General features: G+C 37.1%; 1 non-coding gene across 1 annotated transcript; it reads right to left on the reverse strand.

Annotated features, from left to right (window-relative positions):
* Nucleotides 1-2322: 2322 nt before the first annotated feature.
* Nucleotides 2323-2454, reverse strand: LOC115863536 (small nucleolar RNA SNORA11). Its single transcript, XR_004043573.1, has one exon. It is a non-coding gene; the product is annotated as a small nucleolar RNA SNORA11 (small nucleolar RNA).
* Between the last annotated feature and the right edge of the window lie 11802 nt (nt 2455-14256).

Here is a 14256-nt window from a genome sequence, read left to right on the forward strand (position 1 = left end):
TGTGCTCCGCAACGGGAGAGGCCACAACAGTGAGAGGCCCACGTACCGCAAAAAAAAAAAAAAAAAAAAAAGTCAGGTTTCTTATACAGATGGGGCCAGGTCTGTAAGATTTTACTGTAGGTGTGATTCCTGACTGTGAGGCCATAGTGCCCTTGAAAACATCAACGGATGCGGCACCCTTCAAAGGGACACCTTGTCTGAAACATTAGCTTCTCTGTCTTCTCAGAGTGTTTAATAGGATATTTTTAACACGCACACAAAAACAACACATTTCTAGAAAATGGAAAATGACCTTAAATTCTTCCTCTACTCTGTAAATAGCATAGACAGTTGAAGGAGTTACTTGGAATCTCTCAAGTCAGAAATTGAATTATTGTCCTTCTTGGAGGAAAAGTAATGAAACATCATAAGGAAAAATCTTGGGTGAAGTTCTTCTTCGTAATGATAGAGAGTAACTTGCAAGGTTGAATTATTCTATCACAGATTTAAAAAAAAATTCAGCTCTATCCAGTAGCTACTCATATATGTACAAATCAAACTCTATGATGAACATACAGCTTGTGATGAAGAAAGTGACTCTGAATTTAGACATTTTACAACATAGAATGAAGATATTGCGTTAGTTTTTTAAAAAAATTAATCATCAGCTTTTTTTTTTGACTGAAAAAGGCCTTTGAGAGTATTCCCTTAAGGAAATAAAGAGACTCACAAGGGATCCAGAGACTTTTTTTGTCCATTTTATGACCTAAGTGGCTTGAACTTTCACCAAGGAGGTATATAGTAAAATTTCTACCGGAAGTAGCCTGAACATATACCCCCAAACTCTATAAAATCAATTTAATTTTATCTAAATTGACAATCAAGATACGAGTCAATGACACAGGTAGAAAAAACAATTTAGACAAGGGACCTGTTTGGGTTGGTAGCAGGGTCTTGAGAGTACAGATGGAAGTATTTCAAGAGTAGGAGTAAAACTTTAATACTAAAAGTGACACGTAGCATTAATATTGGTAGATTTGGATTTTTCCCTGCATACAGAAATGATTTAATTCACAATATCTTCTATGAAATTGACACATAACTCTTTTCACTCTTTTCAAGGAATTTGTTCAGAAATTGAGAATATCTGTAATGAATGAAAATATCTATGATGAATGCACTTATGCCCCGTAGTATAGCTATCTAAAGAAGGAACAATAAAATTTACTGATGACAGCTTCAGCCTTCTCTAAATTATTCATTTTTAAAAATTCAAAGTCAAGAAGATTAAAAAAGAGAAAAACAGTGAAAGAAATTAAACAGAATTTTTGTTTGACGGTCATTGGAGACCAGTGATTGGAAGCACTTGGTGCAGTGTGTCCTACAGAGGACTTTTACAATTTTATTTATTTTTTGGTTGTTTTTTAAAGCTCTTCACCCTTTCAATGCTGCTTAAGGAAACACAAATGTCAAACTGCTGTTGAAGTACTTTCTTAACTGGAGGAAGAAGTTTTGAAAAGAAAGTTGCATTTTTTATTTTGAGGTTAATTTGTGCTTTTATTAGCCAGTATAACTTAACTACAGTGGCCTGCAAACTTTTTTGATCTAAAAAATACACTTTATATCACAGTACAACAAACACACACATATATAACATGTATACATATATAAAAATGAAACGAAAGTTTTGCGAATAACTTCTACCCTGAGTGTTAATTTTTTTTGAGTTTTTTTTTTTTTTTTACGCAGTTTCAGGATTATAACAAAATTGACAGGAAGATACAGAAATTCCCTATATACCCCCTCCCCTCACATGCATACCCATTATCAACAGAGTGGTACCTTTTTTTTTTTTTTTTAAACCAAGGATGAACTGCATTGACACATAATCACCAAAGTTCGCAGTTCACCTTAGGGCTCACTTTAGTGAAGTGAATCCTGTTGCACATTCTATGGGTTTGGACAGAAGTAGGATGACATACATCCGTCACTATAATGTCATGCAAAGTATTTTCACTGCTCATAAAAACTTCTGTCCTCTGTGTATTCATCTCCCCTCACCCCCCAAACTCTTGACAGCCACTGATCTTTTTGTTGTCTCCATAATTTTGCCTTTTCCAGATTGGCATATACAATCTATTTTTCTTTTTCTTTTTCTTTTTATTTTCCTTGAAAAGAGAGGTTTGAAGCCTTTATGTCTATAAGACCACCCATGGCCTACCCACGCATGGACCGGACAGGCTCTAGGTGGCAAACTCCCCCACTGAATACTGTAGTTTTCCTTCCAATATTGAGCCCTGTCCCACTGGTCCTGCGCAACAGCCACGTGGAAGTTCAGGGGACACATGTCGGGTATTTGTTCATAGGAAGGCCACAAATTTTGTGCCCCTTATCACAATGAACCCAGATTCCTGTCTGGTGTGTTGTAAACAGAACAGCCATATTTCTTCAGGCCCCCTGCTCTGAGCACACCCCAGAGAGTTGCATTTTTAATGGACTAAATTAAATCTTATTTCAAATTTTAGGAAAGAATCCTCTCATTGTTCTTCTAGGGTCTGAATTTTTTTTTTTTTTTTTTTTTTTTCCCCCTGACAGCGGAAGGTGATTCTGGAGGAAAATACGGTTTAGGAGCAGAGTGTGAGGAATCTCTGATTTATTAGTGTACTATGTGTTAGTTAACATTTCCTACTTAGCATTTCTAATTCAGGAAACAAATGGCCCCTCAGAGGACTGAAAAGTTTAGCGAAGATTCTTTTTACAGTTTTGTGGGCAGGGTTAAGGAAAACAAAAAAGAGATGGGGAGGATCGAGATCCTAGCAAGAGCTGGAAGACTGTACTTCCAAGTGATGCAGGAAGCTGTCAGTGAACACAGAGGCAAGAGCTGTGAAGTGGTTCCACCAGAAAGGAGCTGCAGTGCGGAGATGAGACCTGCTTTCCCCGCTCCGCGACTGCTGGCTCCTACTCAGATGGATGAGGGGCTGGAAGCAGAGCTGGGAGATTGGGGGACAAGAGGGAGAAAGAAGCCACAGTGATTCCCTCTGCCTCTTTCAGGCTGCAGTTCCCCTTGGCGCCCCTGGTCCCAGCTGCTGCCTGGTGATACGCCCCTTCCTCACTCAGCAGTGGGAGTGGGTTCTTTCTGACGCTGGTGTCTGAGTTGCTCACTGTACTATCTTGCTGTTCAGCTCTTCCGTCACTTTTGAAACTAATCCACCACTTTCATTTTCTCCATTTGAAAAGCTAAAAATCGTTTATCTCTCCGTTTGATCCTGACACATACTTTACATTTTTAATTGCTATTTTGAGCCATGTCATATTTTTCCTTATATTGTCTGTAGTCTATACCTTCTTATCTGTAGTCTATATCTTATCATCTATTTGGTATTGCTGGTGTAGAGGAATGAGTTTTTAATCTAATTTTTAAATGTTTTATACAATTTTTAAACGTTACTTTCCCTTTACAGTTATTACAAAACGTTGGCTATGTTCCCTGTGTTGTACAACATCATTATAGCCTATCTTACACCCAACAGTTTGTACCTCCCCCTCACCCCCCTTTGTTGCCCCTTCCCCCTGGTAACACTAGTTTGTTCTCTATATCTGTGAATCTGCTTCTTTTTTGTTATATTCACTAGTTTGTGGAATTTTTTTAGATTCCACATACAAGTGATATCATACAGTATTTATCTTTCTCTGTCTCTTATTTCACTTAGCATAATGCCCTCTAAGTCCATCCATATTGCTGCAAATGACATTATTTTGTTCTTTTTTATGGCTGAGTAAGTATTCCACTGTATACATGTACCACATCTTCTTTATCCATTCCTCTGTTGATGGACAGTTAGGTTGTTTCCATGTCTTGGCTGCTGTAAATAGTGCTGCTGTGAACACTGGGGATGCATGTATCTTTTTCAGTTAGTGTTTTTGTTTCTTTCAGATGTATACCCAGGAGTGGATTGCTGGATCCTATGGTAGCTCTATTTGTAGTTTTCTGAGACACCTCCATACTGTTGTCCACAGTGGCTGCACCAGTTTACATTCCCACCAACAGTGCACAAGGGTTAGAGGAATAACTGTATACCAATCTGGCTGTACTCTGTCATTAATTTAAAGGTTTATTGATTCTTCTGTGTGTTCAATGGAAATAATCATGTCTGGGAAATAATGCTTACACCTCTTATTTCTTTTGCTTTGCATATACCATTGGACAAGACTTTAAGTCCTATGTTTGATGGTCGTGGTGGCAGCATTCTTTTCCGGATTACAGTCTTTATTGGAATGTGTCTATGGTTTTTCCATTTTGGTATATTGTTTGTTACTGTTTTTTTAGATATACAGATATTTATAAATTTAGGAAGCTTCACTCTATTTCTAGTTTTCCGGGTGTTTTAATAAAAAAATAATGATAAACATTTACCATTACTTTTTCGGCATCTATTGAAGTAATCATACCGTTTTCCTTCTTTAATTCCTTACCATGGTAGGTTGCACTGATAGATTTCCTGATATCAAAACTTTCTTGCATTACCGGGATAAACTCTACTTATTCATGACTTTTTTAAAAAACAATATTGTTGATGACATTAGCTAGAAGGTTTTGTTCTGTCATCTATTTAATTAACTTTGGATCCATGTTCATAAGTGAATGGGATATTTAATTTTCTTGTCAGCATGCTACCTTATTAATCTTTTCAGAATAACAGCTTTTGATTTTATTAATCTTCATGATTGTTTCTGTGTTTTTTATTTCTTTAATTATTTTACTTGTTTTTATTATTGCCTTCCTTCTAGTTTCATTGGATTTTCTTTATTGCTGTTTTCCCAACTTCCTTCACTGTTAATTTTAAAAAATATTTTCTGCTTTCTGCTGTATTCATTTAACAGCTATAAATTTCCTACTGCATATCACTTTAGCCCTGACCTAAAATTTTTGATAAAATGTTTACATAGTTTTCCACCTCTTAGTGATTTTAGACTTCCCTTATGATTTTTTTCCTTTGGTGGAGGGGCTGGTTAGTGGCAAGTTATTTAGTTTCTATACATATGCAGCTTTTAAATTTATTGTTTTGTTATTGTTCTCCAATTTCTTCCTAATGTTCAGATAATATAATAGATTTGGTATTAATTTTTTAAATTTAATTTTTTTCTAGCTTTAATGAGGTGTTATTGACAAATAAAAATTGTGTATACTTAGCTGTACAATGTGATTTTTAAAGGTGTCCAACATGATGATTTAATATATGTATATACTGTGAAATGATTACTACAATCAAGTTAATTGACACATCCATGAACTCACATAGTTTCCATTTTTTGTTGTTGTTGTTGAAGTATAATTAACCTAAAACACTACGTTAGTTTCAGGTGTAGAATACAGTGATTCAGTATTTCTATCCATTACAAAATGATCACCATGATATGCCTGGTTACCATCTGTCACCAAAGTTATTACAATGCTATTGACTATATTCCCCATGCTATACGTTTCATACCTGTGACTCATTTATTTTGTAACTGGGAGTGTGTACCTCTTAATCTCTCTCACCTATTTCACTCATCCCCTCCATGTCCTGATATTAATTTTTAAAAATTTATTGAGGTTTTCATTGTGTTGCTCTACATAATTAATTTTTGTGAGTGTTCTCTATTATAAGAAATCTGTTTTCTCTCTTTCTTGGGTGTCAACTTTCATATAGATCTATACATTAGTTTTGATAGCTATTTTCCCCCTATTTTTGCTACGTTTAATTTATTTGGTTCTGAGAGAAACATGTTGAAATCTTCAATTCCAATTGTTGATGTATCTATTTTTCACTTTCTTTCTCTCAGTTATTCCTCTACATTTTTTGAGTCTATATTCTTAGGTGCATATGTTCATGCTTTTCCATTTTCTAGCATATATTTTTGCTCTTTATCTTTTATGCCTTGATCTTTTTTTTTGTCTGATATTAACATTGCTACTTAGGCTTTCATTTGATTTGCATTCTACTTTATTAATCTTGATGTCATAAAGGTACTGTCCTATATTGGTTCTAAAAGTTTTGAAATTTTGCCTTTTATGTATAAATCATTAATCCACCTGGAATTGATTTTTATACATGGTGTGAGATAGGGATCTAACTTCACCTTTTCTCCACAGAGTCAACCATCTATTTTTTCCCCACTGATCTGAAATGTCAGCTCTGTTAAATAACAAGTTTCCACATACATGTTGTACTGGTTCTGGGATCCCTATGCAGTTCTATTTGTCTATCTTTGCACCAAATACATTGGTCTTACTTATTAGTTTTATACCGAGTCTTAATATCATGTACAGCAAGTCTTCCTAAGAGTTTTTTTTCCTCCTGAGTGTTCTTTGTGAGTACCTTGGTCCTTTGTTCTGCCATATAAGTTTTAGAAAAAACTTGTTGAGCTACAGAAAATCTTGTTGTTTCTTTTCTGGAATGCCTCAAACTAGCATCTTGACAATATCACATCTTCTACTCATGAACATGACTGTTTTCCTTATGTGTTGTGGTACTCTTTAATGTTATTTGCTAAATTTTCATAATTCTTTGCATACCAGGGATCACTTAGGGCACTGATCTGGAGTCTGTTCTTGCCATCACTGCCCAATTCGTTGTAGGGCTAAAGTGATAAACACACGACGAGATGACTCCCTCTGTATAGCGCGCCTTAGTCACCTTGAGCTGCCAAAACAAAATGCCATAGACTGTGTGGCTTAAACAACAAAAACTTATTTTCTTACAGTTTTGGGGAGGCTACAAGTCCAAGATGGAGGGCCAGCTGATTGGATTTCTGGTTAAAGCTCTCTTCCTGGCTTGCACACAGCTGCCTTCTCACTGTGTCCTCACATGGTGGGGAGGGAGAGAAGGGGAGGGAGTGAGGGATGGAGGGGGAAGGGAAGAGAGAGAAAGCTCTCCAGTGTCTCTTCTTATAAGGACACTAATCCTTTGGGATCACAGCTCCACTCTTATGACCTCATTTCAACTGAATTACCTCCATAAAAGCCCTGTCTTCAAAATTAATCACAGTGGAGGCTGGGGCTTCAACATATGAATTTGGGGGAACACAATTCAGTCCACAGCCTACCAGGCTTTCCCTCCGGTCCTCTTTGTTTCTTAGGACTAGAGGTAAAAGGCACCGCCCAGCTACAACCCTCCCCCAGCTGAACACCTTCCTAGTCCCCAATCCTACCACGTTCTGGCAGCTAAAGTTTCAGTACGGTTGTAAAAAATCAAAAGTTCTTCCTTTGGAAACCCTGAAAGGCAGAATCATGTAGGACAGTGCTGCTCATTTTCCTTATTGCACCAGGTCCAGCTGGGGAAAGTGGAAAAGGGATGAAGTATTTACTCCGTTCTTTCCACCCTTTTAAGCAGGAAGGGATGCTCTACCCCATGGGGCAAAGCATCAGTTGCTCACACTCTGGTTTTTCTCCATCCAGTTCCGTAGCTTTATAGTTAGGAACTCCTTCCAGACGCTGGCCTTCCATCAGTTGTATTCATTTTCATCATGGTTGTAAGCTTTTCTAACTTCGAAGATAGTTAGTTGGAAGGCAAAGAGGCTAGCTCAACACCCTTTTAAATGGAAATGCCCAACTTTACCAGTTGTCACATGAAGTAAATTTATGTTGTTTGGCCACCAAAAAATAAAAACAAAACACCCAGGATACTGGGTGTGGAAATAGGAATTTTTATGAGTGTTTAAATAAGATCCATATTTTCAGCCATAGCTATTTTTCCTTTTTTTGTGGGCATGTTATCAATACCACAGGCCAAATAAATGAAGAGAATCCTGTCAGAATCACGTATGTTATTGAAATGGGTGTTTTTCAAGATTTTACTGTTTTTCTTTATTTATCCCGAGAGTATAGTATCAGTAGTTCGGTTAAACGCTTTCCTGAGGGTGAACTGTTTTGTGGTTTTGATCAACAGAAATTCTTTTTCAACTATATATGATATTATGTGTTGGTAATCTATTAATATTTCCATAGTTTCCAGTGTTGATAATAAATAATTCATACAAATACGTTTTATCTTTCATATTTTGAGGACTGAGATAGGTTTTTCTAAACTGAAAAAAAATCCGTCTTTTTAGGGGCCAAAGTTTATCTTGATAAACTGTTGCAGCGAGGGAGGACTTGCCTTATTGTAATGATGCATAGTACAGCATTTTTTTTTTTAACATCTTTATTGGGGTACGATTGCTTACAATGGTGTGTTAGTTTCTGCTTTATAACAAAGTGAATCAGTTATACATATACATATGTTCCCATATCTCTTCCCTCTTGCAGTACAGCATTTTAAGAACAAAGACTTGGCAGTCAGGCACTTGTATTTAACTTTGAGTGAATAATTAAAGATTTCTGAATGTTAGCGTTCTAAGACATAAACTGTAAATTATAATAATACCTACCTTATAGCACTCTTTTGACACGTACAAGACTTATTTAGCATAGTGCTTGCCATAAATGGACATCCCTTAAAAGTTGGTTATTGTTAAGTATTACTGCCTTGTGAATTATACCAAAGATTCAATGAAGTTTTCTACTTATATGTCTTCTAAAACAGTATTTTCCAAACCAAATGATACTACGTACTAAGAAGCTTTCTACACACTGGATCCGTAAGTAAGAAAAAAAAAAATCTAAGCGTAACTAGTTTTGATGAAGGATGTCTTGGAGGGGACTTAGAAAATCATAAAATCTCCTTGCTCCTTGAAATCTTAGAGGATGATGGCCAATCACATTGCGATCATGTTATTTTTCCTGTATTGAGAATGAAAGTTCATACAGCTTTTGGAAACAAGGCAATCAATAGCCATTTCTTAGTATTTCCATCCTAAACCAATTAGGAATACCCAATATAATCTCTTGTTAGAGATCAGTCGGAATTTTGTCCTTCTGGGAATTTCAAAGATCTAGTTCTCATCTCAAACATCTGGTTTTGACCTCAAATGACAAAATGGAAGAATTATTCCAATAAAGATATCTGCTCTCCTGTGCTAATCCGAAGAACAACACACATCAGCTTGTTAGTATGTAGTATCATTTGGTTCGGAAGATACTGTTTTAGAAGACATGAGTCTGATCTTTTTCTTCTGCATGGGTCTCCTGACTGGAGATGCACCAGGTTAGACCCACACATGAGGGCACTTTGTGCTGTGAAAGAAAGATGGATAAAGGCTTCTGGTGGCAATGTTTCCTCTCTTCTACTGCCCTGCCTGTAGGTACCTGCACCCAGACCTTTTCATCAGAAGTTGGTTTAATGGTTCTCAGTGGCCATTTGATTATGCCTCATAGGGATATTCCCTCTACTCAAGGGGTTTATTAAATTATTCTTATCACTGACCACACACACTATTTTTCTGGTTAGCTGTTGCTGTAAAACAAACTACCTCAAAACTTAAAACAATGACCATTTTATTTTTTCATGATTTTTGTGAGTCAGGAATTTAGGCAGGATTGGGTGGGTTGATTCCTTTTTTGTTTTCTTAATATTTACTTATTTATTTGGCTGTGTCAGGTCCTAGTCTCAGCACACGGGATTTTCGTTGAGGCATGTGGGATCTTTTGTTGAGGCACACAACTAGGGCTTCTCTCTAGTTGTGGTGTGTGGGCTCATTAGTTGTGGCGCGAGGGCTTAGTTGCCCTGCAGCATGTGAGATCCTAGTTCCCCAACCAGGGATCGAACCCTTGTCCCCTGCATTGGGAGGTGGATTCTTTACCACTGGACCACCAGGGAAGTCCCTGGGTGGGCTGATTCTTGACTGGAGTCCCTTGGTGGCATTCAGCTAGTAGCTCGTCTGTTCTAGAGGGTCCAAGACATGCCAGCTGCCTTAACAGCTGGTGTAAAGCCCCTCTATGGGGTCTCTACAGTTGGGTAGATGGACTTTTTACATAGTTGATGACTTCCCTAGAATGAATGTTCTGAGAGAAGAAGATAGAAAGAGGAAAACTTCTTCTGACCAGGTCCCTGAAGTCACCCAGGATTATTTCCACCTCTTTCTATTAGTAAAAAGTGAGTCACAGACCCAGCCCAGATCTAAAGAGAGGGTGGATGAATACACAAGATCATGAATGCTGAGGACATGGTTCATTGGGTGGCTGTCATTAAAGACTAGTCTCTCTGAGAGGAGTATGGATAAAAACAATTCTTTCAATACTGATATAATTCCAGCGATGGTTTTGTAAGCCTTTATCATTGGCACCTTGGAAATCACCTGGCTGTCCTTCTCCTTATTCAGGCTCTGTTCATGCCAGTAACCTGTGCTAGTTGCTGCAGGGTATGCTGATAGTCTTCTCGGTGGGAATTTGGTTAACCTGAGTTCAAGAGCCTGATTGCCATGTGTGACTGATCGAAGAATCTAAGTTTGCAATACTGAAGCTCAGATCACCTGCTGTACTCCCAGTCCCATGAAAATCTAGCTGGAATTCTCAGCTAGCCCAGTTCTTTACCATAGAACTCTGACGCCATGTTTAATATATAACATTGCTCCAGTTTTATACATCACTGTAATTCATATCTTAAATAATTGTTGCACAGCATCTGGAGATACTTCTGTCATTGCTATTTATTATTGAAATACTCTTCTTCCTGTTCTCTCTGCTTCTGTCCTTCCTCCTACAGTTTAATCTGCTAGAAATCAATATAGTTGCTTATAGTAATCTCTCATGATCCTTTGTATTTCTGCAGTGTCTGTTGTTACTTCTCCTTTTTCATTTCTAATTCTATTGATTTGAGTCTTCTCCCTTTTTTTCTTGATGAGTCTGGCTAATGATTTGTCAATTTTGTTTATCTTCTCAAAGAACCAGCTTTTAGTTTTATTGATCTTTGCTATCGTTTCCTTCATTTCTTTTTCATTTATTTCTGATCTGATCTTTATGATTTCTTTCCTTCTGTTAACTTTGGGGGTTTTTTTGTTCTTCTTTCTCTAATTGCTTTAGGTGTAAGGTTAGATTGTTTATTTGAGATGTTTCTTGTTTCTTGAGGTAGGATTGTATTGCTATAAACTTCCCTCTTAGAACTGCTTTTGCTGCATCCCATAGGTTTTGGGTCGTCGTGTTTTCATTGTCATTTGTTTCAAGGTATGTTTTGATTTCCTCTTTGAGAAATCAAGTGATCTTTTAAAAATCCTGCAGATCATGACAATTCTCCACTTGGAGACCTTCAGTGGCTGCTCTTCTTATTTAAGTAAAATCCAAAGTTCTTACAGTGATTTATGAGGCCGTATGTCATCTACACCCCTTTTTTCTCCTTGTTCTTATATATTTGTTCATCCATCCATTCATTCAGCAAATATTCACTTAGTACGTCCTATATGTTAGACACTGTCTCATGTGCAGAGAGTATAGCAGTGACCAAAGTGGAGAAAAATACCTGTCCTTGTGAAGTTCCCCCCTCACTCACTCTTCTCCATACACATGGCTGTCCTTGCTGTTCTGGAACATTCCAAGCACCGTCCCATCTCTGAGCCTTTGTGTTTGTTATTCTCTCTGCTTGGGAATGCTCTTCTCCTAAACATCCACATAGCTTGCTCCTTCACTTCATTTATGTTCTAATATCACATCCACAGAGTCTATGTCTTGACTATTCTATAGAAAATAGTGGCTATCCCCATACCATATTATTTTCCCCCCTATTATTAATACTTATCACCATATGACAAACTATCTGTTTGATTCCTTGCTTTTTATGTGGCTCTTTCCACTAAAATGCAAGGTCTATAAGGACAGAGCTCAAATGTGTTGTAACTGTCTGAATCATGGTAAGCAATCAATAAGTGCTTGTTGAATAAATTTTGGGATTCAGTAATGTGAATTCTGTTAACAAAAACCCAAATAGCTCCTCAATAATTACACGTCTCCTACTTGTCTGTATTTTTAATTTATCTAGACCGTTTAGCTACAGATTAGATTGCATTTGGTGATTTGAATTCCTTCTCTCAAGGTTAAATATTTAACTACAGTAGCATAAAGAAAGAGGCAGCAGAAGCCCTACTCTGTGGTTTTACAGAACAGTTTAAAGCCTCATTTGTATTTCATTAAGAGAAAATATATGGAAGAAGGATCTTGATTCATCATCCTTAGATTATCCGTATTTTCATATTCATGCGTCATGCTCACTCCCAATTTATTCTGTTAGGCAGTGAAGCAGCAAATGTTGGTTTACTTTAATTAAAAAGCTACTCAAGTTAAACCAACACCAGTTAAAGTTCCATTACATGAAATGGACCATTATACATCATGTAGTAACTACAATGATACAGATACAATGGAGAACTGAACAGCATTTAAAAAAAAAAATGTCACTGGAGATTCTTAAATTGATTGACTCAGCCACAAAATACCACTTATTTGTCATTCAGAGAATTTAGATAATGCCTTGGTAGGCCATGCTGCCTACGTAGACAGATTTATTTCAATCTTTTCTACCCTTAACTTTTAAGTTACATAAGATTTTGAGCTATTTTAACAATATTAACTCAAAAAAAGGAAAAAAGTTATAACGGATGCTGAGTTCTGGTAGGTCTGAAGCAATATTAAGTAAATTATAATTATTATTCATGAATGAAATATTAATATCATTGATAATTTCACACAGGATGCAGCAAATCAAGGCTGCAGGACAAATCTGCCTACCACTTATTTTTGTTCAGCCTGAGAGCTAAGAATGGTTTTTATATTTTTAAATGGCTGGAAAAAAATCAAATGGAGAGCATTTCATGACATGTGAACATTATATGAAATTCAAATTTCAGTGTCCATATATAAAGTTTCACTGGGACACAGTCCCAACTGTTTGTTTCCATATTGTCTGCTTTCTCGTAAAGTTGAGTAGTTTCAAGAGGGATAATTTGGCCCCCAAAGCCTAACCTATGAACTATCCGGACTTTTTCAGAAAAACTTTGCAGACTCTGATTTAGTACACTGATTGCCCCAGATTTTCTCAGTAGACCACGTGCATCAGAATTAAGAAAAACAAAGTACAGATTTGCCATCTCTCCCTTGGACGGTCCTGCTCAGTGGCCGTGGAGCACTTTCAGGTTCTTTCGGGGAGTCCATAGCATTGAGGGGGGGACTCCCTGACTCACTTCACGTGTCCTTCTAGTAAGGGCAGTGTGGGATTATTTCCTCGTTCATTCTGTGCATTATTGCACATAACATTTTCAGAAGGCAGACTCTCTCGTTAGTCTTGACAGCACACATTTTCCTCAGGGTTTATTTGGTTTACATCTTTAGAACATTTTTAGTTACATGCTTGTGTTAATATGGTAATTTAAATAAGGTAATATAATTTAAAGAGACAAAAATCCATAAAGTGATATCGTAGATTAAACTACTCACCATGGAAAACAGAGTAAGTATCAATATTCATAAGCAAGACTAGTTTCCCATTAATTTAGATTTGAAGTGAAGATGGTTCTCTATTATGAATTATGCCTGGAGAAAAAAGGGGATTCGGTTCATATGTTGAATAAAACATGGATATCTGTATTTCAGTGCATTACACAGAAGCAAAGATATTAATCTATCACTCTATATCAAGTCTAGGTAGGGGGTTTTGATCTGAATCCTTTAAAACAAAATTAGTAATGCGCTAGGAACCTGGAAACCCTCACAGACTGGGCTTTCTTTCAGCCTCTCATTTTGGCTCTATTTAATATCGCTGTAACGCATCTATCCCACAAAGATAGTTATACTTTATAATGTTGTTATTTTATTCAGAGATTCTTTATCAAAAGGCTTACTTTTAAGGTAAAATGTTTTCTTGATGATGGTGCATATAAATAATAAATAAATGTTAACTCAATATGATTTGTATGACTTTTTAAATAAAGGGGGAGAAAGTGAACACTAACTCTGCTCTTGCCATCTTGTTCTAAAACAGAGCTAGAAGAATATTCATTTCAGCTCTGTAGATTTTTTTTTTTACAGGTTCAATTCCCTTTGGCCATTCTTTATTATTTAATTATTTATTTATTCTTATTTTCGGCTGTGTCGGGTCTTAGTTACGGCACGCGGGATCTTCACTGTGGCATGCAGGATCTTTTTGTTGCGGCACACGGGCTTTTCGTTGCAACGTGTGGTCTTCTCTCTAGTTGTGGCACGCGGGCTTCTCTCTAGCTGTGGTGTGTGGGTTTTCTCTCGTTGTGGCGCGGGGACCCCAGAGCACATGGGCTCTGTAGTTTGCGTCATGTGGGCTGTCTAGTTGAGGCACGTGGGCTCAGTAGTTGGGGCATGTGGGATCTTAGTTCCCCAACCAGGGTTGGAACCCACGT

This window comes from Globicephala melas, chromosome 4, assembly GCF_963455315.2.
Source record: "Globicephala melas chromosome 4, mGloMel1.2, whole genome shotgun sequence".
NCBI classification, from domain to species: Eukaryota; Metazoa; Chordata; class Mammalia; order Artiodactyla; family Delphinidae; genus Globicephala; species Globicephala melas.